Source organism: Copadichromis virginalis, linkage group LG17 (assembly GCF_057382275.1).
Source record: "Copadichromis virginalis isolate Kocher_CV1m ecotype Utaka linkage group LG17, C_Virginalis_male_GT1.1, whole genome shotgun sequence".
In the NCBI taxonomy this organism is placed as follows: domain Eukaryota; kingdom Metazoa; phylum Chordata; class Actinopteri; order Cichliformes; family Cichlidae; genus Copadichromis; species Copadichromis virginalis.
Genome location: NC_140634.1, coordinates 21,079,596 through 21,096,708, shown reverse-complemented (window position 1 = coordinate 21,096,708; position 17,113 = coordinate 21,079,596). Strand labels below are relative to the sequence as shown.

At 40.5% G+C, this 17,113-nt stretch overlaps 1 long non-coding RNA gene across 3 annotated transcripts; it reads left to right on the top strand.

The window, feature by feature from the left end:
• The first annotated feature begins 4 nt into the window (after positions 1-4).
• On the top strand, positions 5-13,615 carry LOC146689388 (uncharacterized). 3 transcript variants are annotated; one of them, XR_014915866.1, is made up of 6 exons: positions 5-48; positions 143-230; positions 7,890-8,003; positions 8,099-8,475; positions 8,558-8,820; positions 9,707-13,615. It is a non-coding gene; the product is annotated as an uncharacterized LOC146689388 (long non-coding RNA). The 3 variants fall into 3 exon arrangements; XR_014915865.1 differs by lacking the exons at positions 5-48; positions 143-230 and having other exon boundaries at positions 5,841-8,003; positions 8,099-8,150; positions 8,347-8,475; XR_014915864.1 differs by lacking the exons at positions 5-48; positions 143-230 and having other exon boundaries at positions 5,841-8,003.
• The last annotated feature ends 3,498 nt before the right edge of the window (positions 13,616-17,113 follow it).

The window sequence follows — 17,113 nt, the reverse complement described above, 5'->3', positions numbered from 1 at the left end:
AGAACAGTCTGTGGAGAGAAACTGTGACAACTGAGTAACACAGACAGGGTAGAGTTCATGTTCATGGTTCATGTTCAAAGTTCATGTTCTGGACTGATGGCCAAAGTTCATTAACACCATGGGAATTTCGCTTTTTACACAGGTGGTTGGATGTTACACTCTGGAAATGGAAGGAAGGTGACTGTTATTAACCCTCTGTGGACACTGCACCTCCAAATCACATGACTGATGTAAGCTGACATAGCAACAAGCTGCAGCCACGCTGACTCTCTATTTCAGCCCACATTGAAAGTTCAGACTTTAAAGTTTTTAAATTTTAATTACAGGCCAGTAAATCCAGAGTTATGATAATATATATAAGCCACGCTTTTTTCTAAATACTGTCGTCATGTTTTTGTGTGTGTGTGTTTTAAGCGTTTTCTAAGGACAGCACGAAAACAGTAAAGAAAGAAAAAAAGCCACCTCTTTCTTATTGGTGGAAAAATGCACCATGTCGACCAATTAAAAAAAATAAGTCAACACGTGGGATTTGATTGTTTAGGAAGAGGGAAAAGTTTTAGGAGTGACGGTAACGGCAGCGAGACAGAGCAAGGGAGAGAGAGAGAGTTTTTAGATGTGGGAGATTTGTGACGTTTAGTGTGGAGTGTTTACTTAGTGTGTTGTGTTGTGTAGTTGTTCTGTTGTGTAGTCGTTGTTTTGTTTTGTGTGTCAGTGAGGGCACTAATGAATGTCACAAAGGCACATTTGCAACGTAAACACTGAGTAGAAAACCAGCGGAGTGATACACCTCCTGTTGTCAGGCCTGCAGGTTTATCCCTGTGCTGTTCTGTCTTTTGGTGGACAAACTTTTTTTTTACTGGCACACATCATTTGTGGTGCATATAGTGTGACACTTGATTGTTCTCTCATTTTAGTTTTAGTAATATTTTTAAATTCTTACACAAAATGAAAAAAACAGCAGGTGCATTGGCTGCATTTTTAGATAAATAGTTGCATGTTTACAAAATGTACAATTATATTATATTTGCATTTCAAGTTATAAAAATTTACCCAACATGTCTGTGGGGTTTTTTTTACAGTAAAAAAATACAACTAGGATTTTAAGTTCTTTGTGTGATTTCAGATCAGTAATAGTACTATTAATAGTAATAGTAGTACTAATGCAGTATGTCAGTGAAAAAAACAACTAAATTCAGTTGAGCTGAAAAGATACCAAACAAGACAAGGGGAAAAAAATAAAATGAAACAATCTGATGGTGAAATACAAACGTAAACTCAAAAGGAGTCAAAAATGGCCGGTTGTATTTCAGACCTCAGTGGGTTAATCCAACCAATCATGAAAAATTAGGTTTAAATTTTTGTTCATGACAGTGCAGATTTCTGGCATTTTGTGTAATTTAACATGTAACAATGTGATTGCTTTCTAACAAAAAACAGTGAAACTTAGACGTGTGTTTGTAAATGAACCACTCAATGTTGTGTAGCTTTCTGGATTTTATACTTATTGGGCTACATATTTATTTATTATACAGGCTATACAGTACATAGCATCAAAACTCACATGTTTTATGTAACTAAAGTGTTTAATTATGTGGGCTACAGACAGTAATTAAGTTGTAGACTATATTTATATGAAAAATGCGTATACTTACTGCATTTGAATCATTTTAACCATATGTAACAACCTGCACATGTGTTTGGGGGGGAAAAAAGGGCTTCGATTTTGCCACCCCATTTGATTTCTTTGCCACCCTCATGCCACCCTAAGAAAATTTCTCTAGATCCGCCCCTGGTCCCTTGAGCACTACCCATTGCTTTGGCTGGATGACTCCAGGTGTTTAACTCATCCAACTACACTTCGTACAGGAAATACACAGTCATGTTGTCTCAATTACAGATGGAAGCCTGAGCTGTTTCCTTCTTGCACTGGAAACAGAAAGCAGTCAGGCAGAAATCCACCTGCGGCTGGTAGGAGTACGCTGCTGAGGGTGAGGCCTACTAACAGACCACAGAGCCCCTCTGCTAAGGCTAAAACACCTCAGCTCATTTCTGTGTCTGACAAGTAGAAACACGATAAACTTTTCACCCTAACTGAAGGTAGCGTTTTATCTGTTAAAGTTCGGCTGCAGGTCCGTGCTAGCTTAGCCGAATGTAGCCAGGACCCCAAGACCCAGCGTGCAACTACACCCTAAAAGTCAGCGGTTGGGCCACCACCCAAGTAAACTCCCCTAATTATATTAAAAACCAATCTCAGTTTAATACAGACCTTCCCAAAGTGTGGGGCCCGCACCCGGGGGGCGGCGCGGCATGAACAGGGAAAAACAAAACAACGCTTGGACACTGCTAGCATGGGGCGCCTACACAAACGCAAAGCAGGAGATGAAGCATAGCTGAATATGTTCCCAAGCCAATTTCATTCTAAGCCAAAGACTAGAAAATATGGTGAAGCATATCTTCCGTTTGGTTTCACCTGCACAAGTGCCAATTAGGTCTCCCCTGCAGAATTGGTTTTCCCTGCGTCGGGAGCAGCGCTGGGCTCTTCAAATCACGGACAAACAGTATCCCACATTCTTGATTTTTAGTACACAAACACTTGCTGTAATAAATAACTACTCCTGACATTTTGGAGATATTAGCTCTTTATACAGTAAAGTTACAGTGGGATACAAATAATATCAGGCTGATCCTGCCACGATTTGTTCCCTCGGTTCAAATCAGAGACAGACAGTATCCCACAGCTGTTTATGTTTTTAAACCCATTTTGCACAGAGAGGCATTTTTTGAAAAATGTATTGATAGCAATGTTGAATATTATTACACAGGGAAAAAAACCAACTACATGTAAAATAATTACACCGTGACGCCTCTGCCTTTCTAAATAGAGGGACAGTAACTGCGTGTGTAAAACCTGAAGATAGAGACAAAATACTGTTAATCTGACTATCTATCATTCTGCAATTCATCTCCTGTAAACAATAACGTGGCGCACAGCGTGACGTAGAAAAAGGCACACACCTTTAATGTTGCGTGACGAACTTTGTATTCCTCGTCCACACATAAACCCAAAAAAGGAGTTTTAAAAATCTCAGTTTTCGGTGATTCCAAACGCCGTTTACGTGTGGACGAAACAGCTGCGTTTTCAAAATCACCGGTGTACGTGCGGACGCAGCGTAAAAGAGTTAGTAGTTTATTTTCTTACTACCTGCAGATTACTTGTATTTGCTTAATTGTTTACTAAATGTTTGAGGTGTGAAATAAACCGCAATGGAGAAAAATACGGGTGCGTGTGGTTGGAGGATGTGTTTGTGCGTGCGTGTGTGCGTGAGCGGGGAGAGGGGGGGGGGGGATATTTTTCTTGTAAAACAAAGGGGGGTCCAGCAAAAAAAAATTGGGAACTACTGGTTTAATAGAAGCGTGCTGCGTTCAAGTACCACATGTAAAAATAACCGCTGTCCTCTGTTACCTTCGAAACGTACATCACGAAGAGACGATTTTCTCCTGAATTAGTTCCAACAGGGTGTGACAAAGTTCCACCTGTTCGCTTTGTGGAGACAAGTTTCTCTCTCTTATTCTTGACGATTATTTCCACCGCTTCTCCTTGTTGTTCGTGAATTTTAGTAAAGGCCTAAATTAATGGACAGCGACTGGATCCGTTGACTGCAGCCAGGAAGAGGAGGCGGGGTTTAAGGCGGGGTGTCACACGTGGGCGTAGACTATAAGTTTGTGCATTAAATTGTAAATGCACATGCAGGAGGAAAGAACACTTACTCCTGATAGGGTAATAGATAATCTACAAACATATACTCTGATTTCAGCACACTGAAGGGCTGCCAGGGGAGTAAGGCCTTTCATCCTCCTTTATGTTCTTCCATATTTTCTTAAATGCCGTAGAACGGTGGATATTTATATTAAACATAGCCAAAGGTTCAAAATATTTATGAGTATGTGAGCCAAAGATCAGGCGCTAGAAAGTCTCTGTGAAGTCAAAGGCAGCAGATATCCCTAATGTAATAGCTTAGGAGTAACATTCACAGGAGCAAAGGCAAAAATGCAGAACAACAGAGCAGAAATGTCTTGAAGAACATTGCACTTCTCCTGTAGTTTAGATAACCTACAGTGTATAAAATAGCAACTCTCAGTGTAATGCATTCTTCCCAAATGGGCGTCTGCTGAGATAAATGAGTAACCAATAATAAATATGTTTTTTAGCTACTCTAGTGGAGTCAGAAATAAAAAGGAGGAGGATTAATGTGGAAATGAGTGGAAGAGATCCACTTCATCATAATATTCTTGCAGACATGGAAAACTCAGAAGTAAGGGCACATGTGAAAACACAAAAAGGCCTTTAATCCAGCAGATTTTCATTGCTTTCAGAAAAAAAGTGGTCAGAAAGCACAGAGTTTGAGTCTGCAGGTGCACCTGGCCCCTCTGGTGGACTTTAAACTCTACCCGCATACTTTCCTCTGTAAATTCCGCCCACATGTTGTGTAAATCTCCAGGGATTAAAGCAACACCAACTACAAGGTATTCTTCTGTTGTGTGTGAGCAAACGTTGCTGTTTTGGAGGTTTTTTGTATGCCACTTTCTATGTACCAGTGATCTGTTTTAATACACATTTTGTTCCCTGATCAGAAGTCTTCCAACTAACGAGACAGGAGCAGTCACCCTTACATGAATATGAGCACCCATGTGACTTTTACCTTTTAATCACTCAAATGGCAGCTAGCAGTTTTAAAACATTTTTTGTTTCCAAACAGGTAACACAGTTTTTACTATTTAAATTACCAAATAATAGCTAAGTATTTAAAGTTTTCATTAATAGTGGTGTCCCCCCATCCCCCCTATTTACTTACAGCTACTGAATATTCATAATTTATGTGCTACAAGTAAACTAAACAATAGCAATAAGTAAAACCTATACATAAATAAAGATGATGGACAAAACTAGAAGCTGGTACAGTCATGAGTCACACATTCCTCTACTTTCAGCCAACAGTTTATGAGTTAATGTAATAAGCAAATAAAGAGACAGAAAATGATGCGAACTAACACTATATTAGCAAAAAGGATCAAAAGAACCACAAAGTGTGGTAGTCTTCCATTAGTAATGTAAAATGGTGCAAAAATGGAAAAAGATTTTTAAAAGATTACAAAGTAGCACAAATTGATGGAAAAACAAAAGTAAACACACAATACAGATATAAAATGACACTAAACTATGAAAAGACAAATGTATACGTACATGAAATAATAAATACACGGAATATTTAAACTCACCACTTGACCAAATACCAGATATAAATTGTAGTTCTGCCTTATAACCTCCAGAGGGTGCTGTTCCCCGCATAATTCTTTTTGCTATGTGGCTTTTCCAAAGATTTGGGTGAAGTATCAGCGCACTGTTGCTCCTTTTCTACCCCGACAGAAAATATTTCAGAAAAATAAAACTACATTTTTATGATGACCTGTCAGTTTAAGACCCACTTTTAATCATTGAGTTTTTCTTCTATGTGGACCAGTATTACTTCTGCATATTGAAACTATGCAGTCCATCACTGTGCTGCTTCTAGATCTAATATATATATTATATCATACTTACGTACTATTAAACAGTACTGTGCAAAGCTTTTGAACTCTTGAAAAGAGGAAATATGTGCAATGATTTATTGAAATGTGCAAACATACATAGTAATGCAGTATATCAGGGAAAACAGAGTTTAAATAATTCTGGGCTTGAAAGTTGATATTTAGTGTGACAACCTTTCAGCACAGTCTGAACTCTCTGAGGCAGCTTTCTTATAATTTCCTTAAACAGTCCTCAGGAACAATTCTCCAGGCTTCTTAAAGGACATTCAAAGGTCTTCTTTGGATGTTTCTGCATTTTGTTCAATTTTCTATTAAGATGATCCTCTACTGCCAGTGTGCCGCAGGGTGGCTGTGGCTACAATGTAGCTTGCCATCACCAGTGTGTGAATGTCTGTGTGAATGGGTGGATGACTGGATATGTAAAGCGCTTTGGGGTCCTTAGGGACTAGTAAAGCGCTATATAAATACAGGCCATTTACCATTTACCATTTACTGCTTCAATAATGTTGAGGTCAGAGCTCTGGGGAGGCCAATCCACGACTAACAGTCTTCCACAATGTATTTTTCTATCCAGATATGCTTTTACTGTGTTGGTAGTGTGTTTGGGATCATTGTCCACCTGAGAAATTGATGCCTTTGACAATCAGGTGTTTTCCATATGGTATTGTAAGATGGGCTAAAATCTGATGGTACGTTTCTCCGATCATAATTTCATCAACACTGGTTTAAATAGAGCCCCAAACTATGACAGAGCCTCCACCATGTTTTAGCTCTCTCCTGACCTCCTCCATGTACACTGATGATGATTGAACCACAAGTATCAAATTTGGATTCATCACTTCATTACACCAGTTTTTACTGAAATTCAGTAAAAACTGGTGTAATGCATACACCAGCCTTTAATGTCTATTTCCCTTACTTACTTCTTGACAGCAACCCTTCCACTGACACAATTTCTGATGAGGCTTCAGTGAACAATAGATGGATCAACTGAAAGGCCAGATGCATCTCTCAGGTCCTGTGTCACATCCTTGCTGGATTATTTCCCATTTCTCAAATGTTCAACTGCTGTAGGTAGTTTTTTTAGGCCTGCTACTTCTTTTTTGTCCTCAAATTGTCCACCATCCTCAAAAATATTTAATGGCGCACTGCACACCATGCATAGATATGCAAAATTGTCAGCTAATAGCTCTTTAGGAATCTTCTTGTTGGTGAAAAAATGCTATTTCATATCTGTCAAACTGTGTTAGCTTTTGCATTTTTTCTAGCTTCAACTAAATAAATTGGAAGAAATTGTGTTTGCTTGTAACAAAGAGCCTAAAGATACAATTTAAAACTGCTCATTTGTTAGTTGTCTGTTATATTATGTAGACACAACACTGGCTAAGTTTTTACTACTGTTATTATTGCTTTTAGAATATCAATAACAAAAAGTTGAGTTAGAAAAAATCTTATTTTTCCAGTTAGAGGCACCAGCATTCTCAGGCATCTATGACAATCAACCTGCGGAGTAATCCTGGAAGTGCTGTTTTCTGGAGGAACTTATTTTCACTATTGAATTTCTACATTATTATGGTTAATTATTTACATTTTTTCTTTTGTAAATGTGACCTGTTGAACCCTTAAAAAATGATAATTTCTACATTTCTTAAACCCAGAGAGTTCTCATGCTGTGGGGTTCTGGAAAAATTCCCTAAGCAGCAGGTTGGAAAGATCTCATCTGCATCTTCAGATTTAAGCTTGATTGAACTGCCCAAAGTGATGATGGAGATCCTAAATGAAGCTGCGGAATGACCCTTTTAGCACCCACACAGGATGCAGCAGACTCAGATTGCTTTGGGCTGATCAGATTATGTGGGCGTCTTTCCACAGGACTCGTTACGGTTGCTGTCAGAAAGGTTGTTATAAATCAAAATGTGGATCTTCCACTGCCTATGCATAATCAGACGGGCTGACATTTGGCCTTTTATATGGCAGATCATCACAGCAGTAAAATGCAAGTGTTTTCAGTTAAAAATGTTATTACCTCCTGATATGGCAGTTTGCAGCGATGCTTAGAATGCCCAGTTAAAATGTGAGAGGTGATAGATCTTTATACCAATACCTCTACAGTCAATGTTTTCAATAAGTATACGTGATCAAATCAAAGACAACTTATTGCAGAAAACAAGAGCTCATGTGTTGGACTTGGAGGAAATATTAAATGCTTTGCAGCCTGAGTCCATTTGTAAGAAACCAACAGTGATCAGATCCTGACCTCACAGCAACTCTTCGATGGTCTAACTCTCATTTCTGTGTTTCAGCCAATGATGCTTATTCCAACGAAGTAAGATTGATAGAACTGATGCAACAGTCCAAGGAACCTGCAGACGTCAGAGCCTTGCTCCAGTTGACTGAACTATGTGAAGAAAATAAAGGTACAGCCGTGGTTAGAGGTTTACATAAACTGAACATGGGCATTGGATGGTAATTTTAAGCTTCTAATTGTTATTTTGAACTGTTCTTGTTTCAGGGTGGAATGACTGTATGGCATACATCTTTAATGACTTTTGAAAAAACAAGAGGTTCACTAATCCACACAGGGTCAAAATTACATGTACAGGCTAAATTATATATGCACTCACTTAAATCTTTTTATAAGGGTTTCTAGAATGTATCTTAACTTGAGAAGGCCAAGGCCTGTTAACTTCTCATTTGTAAGCATGATTGACTACTACTGGTAGTTTATCTTTGCATCATAAAAAAGCATTTTCTTGACAGCGCTAGTTGGAGTGATCAGAACAATGGTAAAGTCCAAGGAATTCACAGAAGATCTAAGAAGGAGAACTGTAGATTTACACATTTCTAAACAACTGCAGATTCAAAGATCATCAGTTCAAACAACTGTATGTAAGTACACGTTATTTAGATGTGTCACAACTTAACCAAGGTCTGGACAAAAAATCCAAACTGTCACCCTTTTCTTGTTCAGGAGCAATCCAAGAACTACCAGTTCTCAAGCCTGCCACGACCTGGAAACCGCTGGAACTCCACATCACTGTGGACAGTCACACCACATCACTATCCAAAGTTACAGAGCTGATCAGTAAAGATGCCTGTCCTTAAAAAAAATCCACACCTTCACTCTTGAATGATACTTGCTGCTACCCACATATACAAGCAAAGTGTCTTCTGGAGAAAAGTTCTATGGTCAGACAAGACGAAGTTTGAGCTATTTGGCCACAATGACAACAGGTATGCTTAAAGGAGTAAAGATGAGGCTTCCAAACCTAAGAGCAGTAACCACCTGTCAGGCATGGTGGTAGTAGCATCATGCACTGGGGCTGTTTTGCACAAAATGCTTAGAATAATGAAGAAGGAGGACTACTTCCAAATTCTTCAACTTTACCTCAAATCAACAGCTAGAAGTTTAAACTTGGACACAACAGGACAATGACCTCAAATAACCAAAACTGGTTATGGAATCGATAAAGCGGGCTAACATTAAGCTTGTGGAAGGGCCTTCCCAAAGCCTCAAACCTATTGAAAATTTGTGGATTGCACATAGAGCTGGGTCCATGCCAGGGGAACGATCAATTTAAGTGAACTTTACCAATTCTACCAAGAAGAGTGGTCAAATATCCAGCCAGAATTATGCCAGAAGCTTGTTAATGAACTACAAATGTACAAATACATACCTCTGACCCAAAAAACTAAACTTTTAAAGTAATTAAAGTTGTATCCTGTACAATCATTCCACTGTGGAAAAAGAAAAGCTCAAAGAACTCATTAAAAGTCCCAAATTAAATGGCATTCATGCTCAGGATGAGTGGATGTAAACTTCTGACTACATCTGTGTTTCCAGATTGGCATTATTAACATGACAACACCAGCTGTTATTCAAGCTAATATTGTTCAGTATGTGGCCACCATCTATGTCAATGTTTGTTACTTTGGTATAAGTCTAGATGATTATAATAAGACTACATGAAGCTGAGAGGTCCGGCACGAGCATTTCATTTTCAGAGATAAGTGTTGGATACAAAGATGACTCACTGATTTTCTTCTTAAACTGAAATAACAGACTTTTAACAGTTTCTCTATCACTGACTCTTTGTTGTGTGTTTTGGTGTTTTCACAGAGACTTCACACTTTGGTGGGCCAGCTCTGACCCTGGGATCATCTGGGACTGTAACAATATAATTTCTACACACTGATGGGATTTTCTGAGTTTTCTTCAGGAACAGAAATTCTGTCAGAAGAAGAAAAATCTGTAAAAAAAAAAAAAAAAAGATCTCTGGGGAAGAGTGTGTAGGAAATGGACACACGTACTAAACATAGTTCAAGGAAATGGAGTCAGGGTGATCTGTGCAAAGATACCACCACAGGATGTAGCCTCGCCCAATGTCTTTAATGCTGAAAGCAGCTTCCTTTTTTCTTTCTTCTTTTTTTTTTTAAACCGGCCTTGCTTTGCCACATTCACCTTTGCTTCCTTCCTAATAATACACTTCCTTTCTCTGATTTCCCGCATTCAACTCTTTCATAAATGGCGTCCTCCACAGACAAAGTGATTGATTCTCAGTAGAAATGCCTTCAGAGTGAACAGGAAATTACAGTAACCATGTGAACAAACCCTTTACCCTGTCACAGTGGTTACGATTTAAAGTGCAGCAAGCAGTTTGAGTGTTTTATATACAATTACTGCCCGCTTTGCAAATACTGCTCTGCAAGCATTCAGTGTAAAACGCTTCATGAATTTATAACAAATGCATTTATGTGACTATATGAGGCTGTTAATACATCAGTATTAATTCTGTTAATGTTCAATATTAGTTTATACACAATGCTTCACAACATAGGGGTCAGGTCCCTCAATAGGGTCACCAAATACAGCTAAGAGGTCGAGAAATAAACAACTAAAGTCAGAAACTTCTCCTTCTCAGAAAATTGCACGAATGCAGCTTTATATGGCTCCTTAATTTCTTTTCAATAAAGAGAGATTATTAGAAGGAATTGAACATCATTTGTTGATGCGCAGAATGCAGTTTGATGTCAACTGCTATAAGCTGCTGTCTTTGATATCGAGTGGTCTCTGGAAACTTGTTTCCAGCTCTAGATTTTATTCTTGGACTGTACTAGAGCAGCTTTGTGTGATCCACAGTTACAAATAATACTTTTTTACCTTATACTTGATGTCAGTGCCCAGGTTAAGCTCCTCCCCATTTAAGAAAACGTTCGTCTCATTGGCTGCTCCACAAAGAGAGAAAGTTTAAAGAGCTGGTAGGTGGGGAGTCTGTGGCTGTATCCCAATCCAGGGTCTGCAACCTTAAAGTACCCATTTCAAGGCCGATTACGTCACAGCGGCGCACCGAAGGCTGTCCCAATTCAAAGGCTACTCGAAATGCGACCCTGAAATGCGTCCTTCATTTCCCTGAATTTTAAGGCTGTGGCAGTGTAGACTTCGTGGCCTAACATATCCCAGAATGCATAGCGCGGCGGTGGGTGTGGATAATTTTGCCGAAAAAAACGGCGGACGAGGGTAAACTTTAAGTAAGTACTGAATATTATGTCACTTATTTATGTGCAAATGTTTAATAACGAAGAACATTAAAACATCACTGTTGGCCACATGTCGGCAAAGTTATGTGACATTAGTGACGTTTGTACTAACTTGAGCCTTTACTTTAAAATATACACCGTTCAATAGCTGAGCTTAATCTTACAGAGAATGATCAAAGCTCATGTAGAAACAAACAAACAAATGAACAAAAGATTTTCTCCTTCATTTCTGTCAAACAAAGCTGTATCCAGCTGTTAGTATCATGGTTGCTAGGCAACCTGGGCAGCAACGGAGGCTAGACCGTCTCATTTCACAAGCCTCGCACTTCCGGCCTCAGCGGTCTTTGAGTACGCGGCCCTTGAGGATCGTTGAGGCTGCGTACTTTAAGGCTGCAGACCCTGAATTGGGATACAGCCTATGAATGAGATGACTGTATTAGGGACGTGCCCTCTCTATGACATCAGACAGACAAGGAGTAGAAAAAAACTATGTAAAAACGCATTTGTCTCAAAGATATTACTCTCACACACAATCACCTCAATATTAGAAACTTTGGCCATGGGTAATATGAACATCCACTGTTAGAACAGCTTATAGAAAATAAGTAAAAACTTAGTCTTCACTTGAATAAATTACCAGAGTTTCTTGGAGAACATTTTTAAAATGAAATCAAATGTCTTTTGTGGTTAGATTGCAGGTGACAACTGACCAAATTAGGAAAACAAGTGCTGCTGATATAGGTCTGTCTGCCCTCTGTGTTTCTTTTTTATGATTTGTTTTCATAGATATGATTCCTATGAAGCCTCTGAGCTGCCTTACATTTGCAGGCTCAAGCCTGGGTTGAAATATGAGGCCCTGGTGCGTAAAGATAAGCATTTTTTGCATTCCTGTTTCCCCTCAGCTGTCCTGAGTTATGAGAGTCAGTCTGAATTTTCATCTGAGATCCACCTTTATGCACTGGCTCTGTGTGTCTGTTTACACGGCAGAAATCAGACAAAAACACATCTCTAAGAGGTCAGTGGGGGTGATGTGATCCTGGAACAAGAGTGTTAAGCATGTACACAAAGAACCTTTTGAAGTTCTGGTTTGTAGGTGCTTTCAAACTAATCAAGTTGGCTCAGGCAGGAAATTATAGTTCCTTTCATTGCCACCTCTCAGGGGTTCACTTCAGCCTGGAGGCTCTCACTTTTCCTGCAAGGAATGAATCAAAAATCACAGGATGAACTCTTTGTGAACTTTGCTCCTCCCCTTTGTGAGTGTGGACGCTTCATCTCTTTGCTCTTGAATGCTTTGCTTCTTATATTGATTTTTATTGATTTTTATGCTGATTTTTTCCCTTTTTTCCCTTTTTCCCGTGTGAGCTTACCTGCGATAACTTCTGGACACTTGTAGATCATTAGGACTAGAGTGTTCTTAACAGAAACAGCAACATTTTATGGTTACCTTGTCCTCAGCGCTCCGTGTGTCTGTGGCCTAGACACAGCTGAAGCCTGATTACAGCGTCTGGGCACCGAGCAGCCTCAATAGCCTGGAAAGGTGCTAACCGCTAGGCTAACTAGCAACAAGATGCCTTCCCTCTCCACAGATGACTACCACAGCCTCCTGCAGAAGATTGCAGTACTGGAGACAAAAATTCATCGCTTAGAAGTAAACGTGGAGGTAAATGGACTGTGTGGAAATGAAACAACCTTGCCTTTGATTCAAAACAATGGCGATGAGCAAGCTAGTACACAGCTAAGGAGCACAGATAACATGACCAAGAAAGTAGACTCTGTGCATTATTATAAATCCTCAAGTGATAATCCCCCCTTAGACTGTCTTGGTGCAAAACCAAGACATAAATCATGTCTCCTGGAAGGGGGAGGACGTATCACAGGTAGGGTTGCCAACTCCCTGAAAAATAAATAAGGGACACCTCGTGGCCAGGGCCGGGCGACCCAGTTGTCTTCACCCTTCCCAGTGTGGTGAATTTTCTAGCTCTTTTTTTGTGTGTGAAATTATTTTTTTAACCATTTGACTTGAAGTTGATTTAAGTAGATGTGTATTCTTTGTGATATGAACACATGGGAAACAAATGATCATTTAGCCATTTATTTTTAGCTCAAAATGACAACATTAACACAGTAAAACAGGTCTCTTTCTTAAACAGAAGCCTGTCATGCTTAACTTTTGAGAATATAAGTAAATCTTTCTTTAAAAGCACTCTGTCCTGCTTAACTTAAAATAATAGAAAACAATAGAAAGAAAAATATTCTTGTAACAGTGCACATTTAGTGCATTTAGTACAATTGGCTTCAGTTGAGGTATTATTTCAGCTTTTCTAATGCTAATCAGCTGCTCCTGTTTGTAAACCCGCTTGTTCCCATGATTACGCATCATAACTCATCATCATTATTCATCTATGTATTACTTTTATGTATTAGTCATCAATTTGTTGTAATCATCTATCCTTGCAGTTGTTTATTACACAAAATAAATTATATTATCACACTTCTGGCCACATAGCGCTGATATTCACTGCACATGCCCATATTAACTTTTTCCAGCCAGGTGTTTTCCTTTTCCCATTCTTCCCTTTCTCTGAACAAACATTGCTGCTCTAACGCTGGGCTCACACTGTGCGATTTTTGGCCCATTTTGAGCCGATTTTTGAGTGATCGGACCGATTTTGGCCTTCATCGTGCGTCGTGTAGTATACGTGGGGTAACGAGAAGTGATTAACACCTCACGACCAGCTCCCGATCATCAATCGCTCGTGAGGGTGTCACCACAGGCGCTCACACTGCTCACGCGCAAACGTAAACGTTGGTGAAAAAGACGTTGCAGCACGGCTGTGCAGCGTGTGATCTGGACACAAGCGATGGAGGCACAACTTTGGAAAGCTCATCCGAGCCTTTTCGATGTGGCATCACAAAATTATCACGACCACAACAACCGTGAAAATAGTTGGATTTACACTGCTGCTCAATCACAGCTGCCTGATCAATGTTTTTCATTAGCAATTTAGCAAAGTTGATGGTAGTGGTGTGTCTGTGTGAGTGAAAGACAGAGAGAGCGAGCGACAGATTTTCTGTTATAACCTTCATGTTATGGAGGCACAGTGTGAGCACTCAGGTCGCATCAGAGCATCGGGCCGTATAGTGTGAGAGTACATCGTGGCATACGAACTTCTAACCCCTGCGAGTCAATCGTGCAGTTTGAGCAGGAGCTGAATAACGTGACTGAAAAAAATCGCACAGTGTCTGCCCAGCTTTAGGTGTACTGTCATCCGAGACTTGCACCGCAGAGTCGGCGTTTGTTCCCCTGTTGGCCATGCTTCTTGTTGTGGTCATCTGTTGTCTTCCGGTATTTTCTCCGCAAGCGACCTTTCCTCGACCAATGAGATGAGCGGTAATCTGAATTGTCATACTCGAATTGTCATAAGTGTGCTGTCAGCTCATTGGTCACAAAGCAGGAGAGGGGCTGGGAATTATGTTTTCAAACAAAGTGTTAATTCCATAAACATTTATAGACTACTTTTGATTCTCACTGTATTACGGGACAAAGTGGGTCCCTTATTAGCTCAATACGGGACGTGTACTTTTGTTTCGAAATACGGGACGATTCCGTATTTTAAGGGACGATTGGCAACCCTAATCACAGGCAGGGCACAGCGAGCTGAAATCTCTGAAACCGACTGGCCTTCACTTCCTACGAGACAGAGAAGCTCTTCTACCCCTGTATACGGGAGGAAACAGGACTGGACAACCGTGAATAGGAAGGTTAACAACAAACCTCCAAAACAACTGAATGTGAAACTGCAGAACAGATTTGCTCCACTATCAAAGGACCCTGGATCTATATCGGACAACCATCCATCTAAAAGCAGTGAAATAAGGTCTGAAAATCTGTTGAAAAGTGAAAGGCCACAGGGAAAGCTAAAGGCTAGGCCTGAAACTCTGATTGTGGGTGACTCTGCCGTAAAGGATGTACAAAGGATGTGCGGTAAGAACACTAAAGTCCTCTGCTTTCCTAACGATATGGTCAACAACCTGAAGGAGAGAATTCTTCAAATTGCAGATGAATATCCAACTGTGACAAACATTGTTCTGCATACAGGGTCAAACGATGTGTCCAAACAACAGTCGGAGGTTCTGAAACGGGACTTTACTGGAATATTAAATACTGTAAACTCTCTGAATGCAGCTGTATTCATCAGTGGACCTGTACCGCCGGTCAGAGGAGGAGACGAGAGATTCAGCAGGTTGTTTACACTGAATAAATGGCTTATATCAGCATGTGCTGACCACTCAGTGCATTTTATCGACAAGTTTAATATTTTTTGGGAACGCAGGCATCTGTTCAAAGCAAATGGATTTAATTTTAACAAGTCAGGGGTGAAACTGTTCACCTCCAACTTGTTTTATTCCATACGTCATCCATCTGTGCTTGGTGCCAAGGCTGAGATAAATGAGGAGTTATCTCATAAAGAGGAACAAACAGTACTCCAAGAACAGACAAAGCCCAGCAGAAACCTTGAGGAGGAGCTCCATTTGCCCCCACCCGGGAAGAGCCTCAGAAAGGAGAGACATCCATGGCATCTGAGGAAGAGCCTCAGAAAGGAGAGACATCTAAGGCAAGAAGAGGGGTCCCTATTTGCCTCCAACTCTCTCAACAACACCAACGACCAGGACAAGGGACCACGACCTTCCCCAGTCCCCCAAACCCCTGACAGGCCATCACCCTCCTCCCCCTCCCTTTCTCCCTCCTCCCCACACCTGAAATTCACTGAGGAGATGATGGAGCGGGTCAATGCTGGGCTCAGATCTACCCCCCGTCCCAATCCCTTTTTGTCCCCCATAAACCCCCCACCAGAGCGGCCAAAGGTTCGCCATCGAGCCCCACCCTCAACAGAGCAATCGAAGTCACATTGCCCAGCCTCGCCCCCCTTAGTTCCTCTTCATGCCCTGTCTCCGCAGTCTGATGTGTGATGTGTGGAGGGTCCGGGCTGTGAGGATTATGGCAGTGATGACTTTTCCCAGGAGAAGCTGGGACCCTGTTTACTAGAAGGTTTTAAAATTTCTGTACTTTTAGGTGACAGGAGACATGTGGCCTGGTCAAAACACAGAGAGCTGCACTCTAAAAGATCTTTAAACATAGTAAACATACCTTGTGTGCCACAGACTGCTCCCAAACACGAGGGGACAAGTAATACCTCTAAAACACTTAAGTTGGCTTTATTAAACATTAGATCTCTAGCTGGGAAAACATTTTTAATTAATGATTTAATCACTGAGCACAGCCTTGATTTTATGTTTTTAACTGAAACTTGGTTGGACCAAAGTAACAGTGGAGCTGTTCTCATCGAGACGACCCCTCCTAACTACAGTTTTATCAGTGAGGTCAGGGCGAGCAGGAGAGGAGGAGGGGTTGCTGTCTTATTTAATGAATCATTTCAATGTAAGCAGCTATCTCCTGGAAGTTTTCAGTCTTTTGAATATGTGGCTTTACAGCTGAAGGCCCCATCCAAAGTTGTGTTTCTTAATGTTGACAGGCCTCCCAAATACTGCACAGACTTTTTTAATGACCTCAGTGAACTGCTGTCTGTGATCTGTGTTGATTTTGACTGTGTAATTATTGCTGGGGATTTTAACATTCATGTGGACAACCCTCAGGACAAAGGGACTAAAGACCTGAGTAACACTCTGGGCAACTTTGGGCTGACTCAGCATGTAACAGAGGCCACACATAATAGAGGACACACTCTTGACCTACTGATCTCCAAAGGCCTGAGCATTTCAAAGGTTACTGTGTCTGATGTGGGCCTGTCTGATCATTACTGTGTTTTTTTGAACGTAAAATCTCAGCCCACACAAATATATCAACAACAGTGATCACAAAACGGTGTATAACTGAACACAGTAGTGCAATTTTTAACCAGGTCTTCCCATTAACACCTGACCTGTCCAGAGGGTCAGTCAATGAGCTCGTCAATAGCTTCAATGCTAA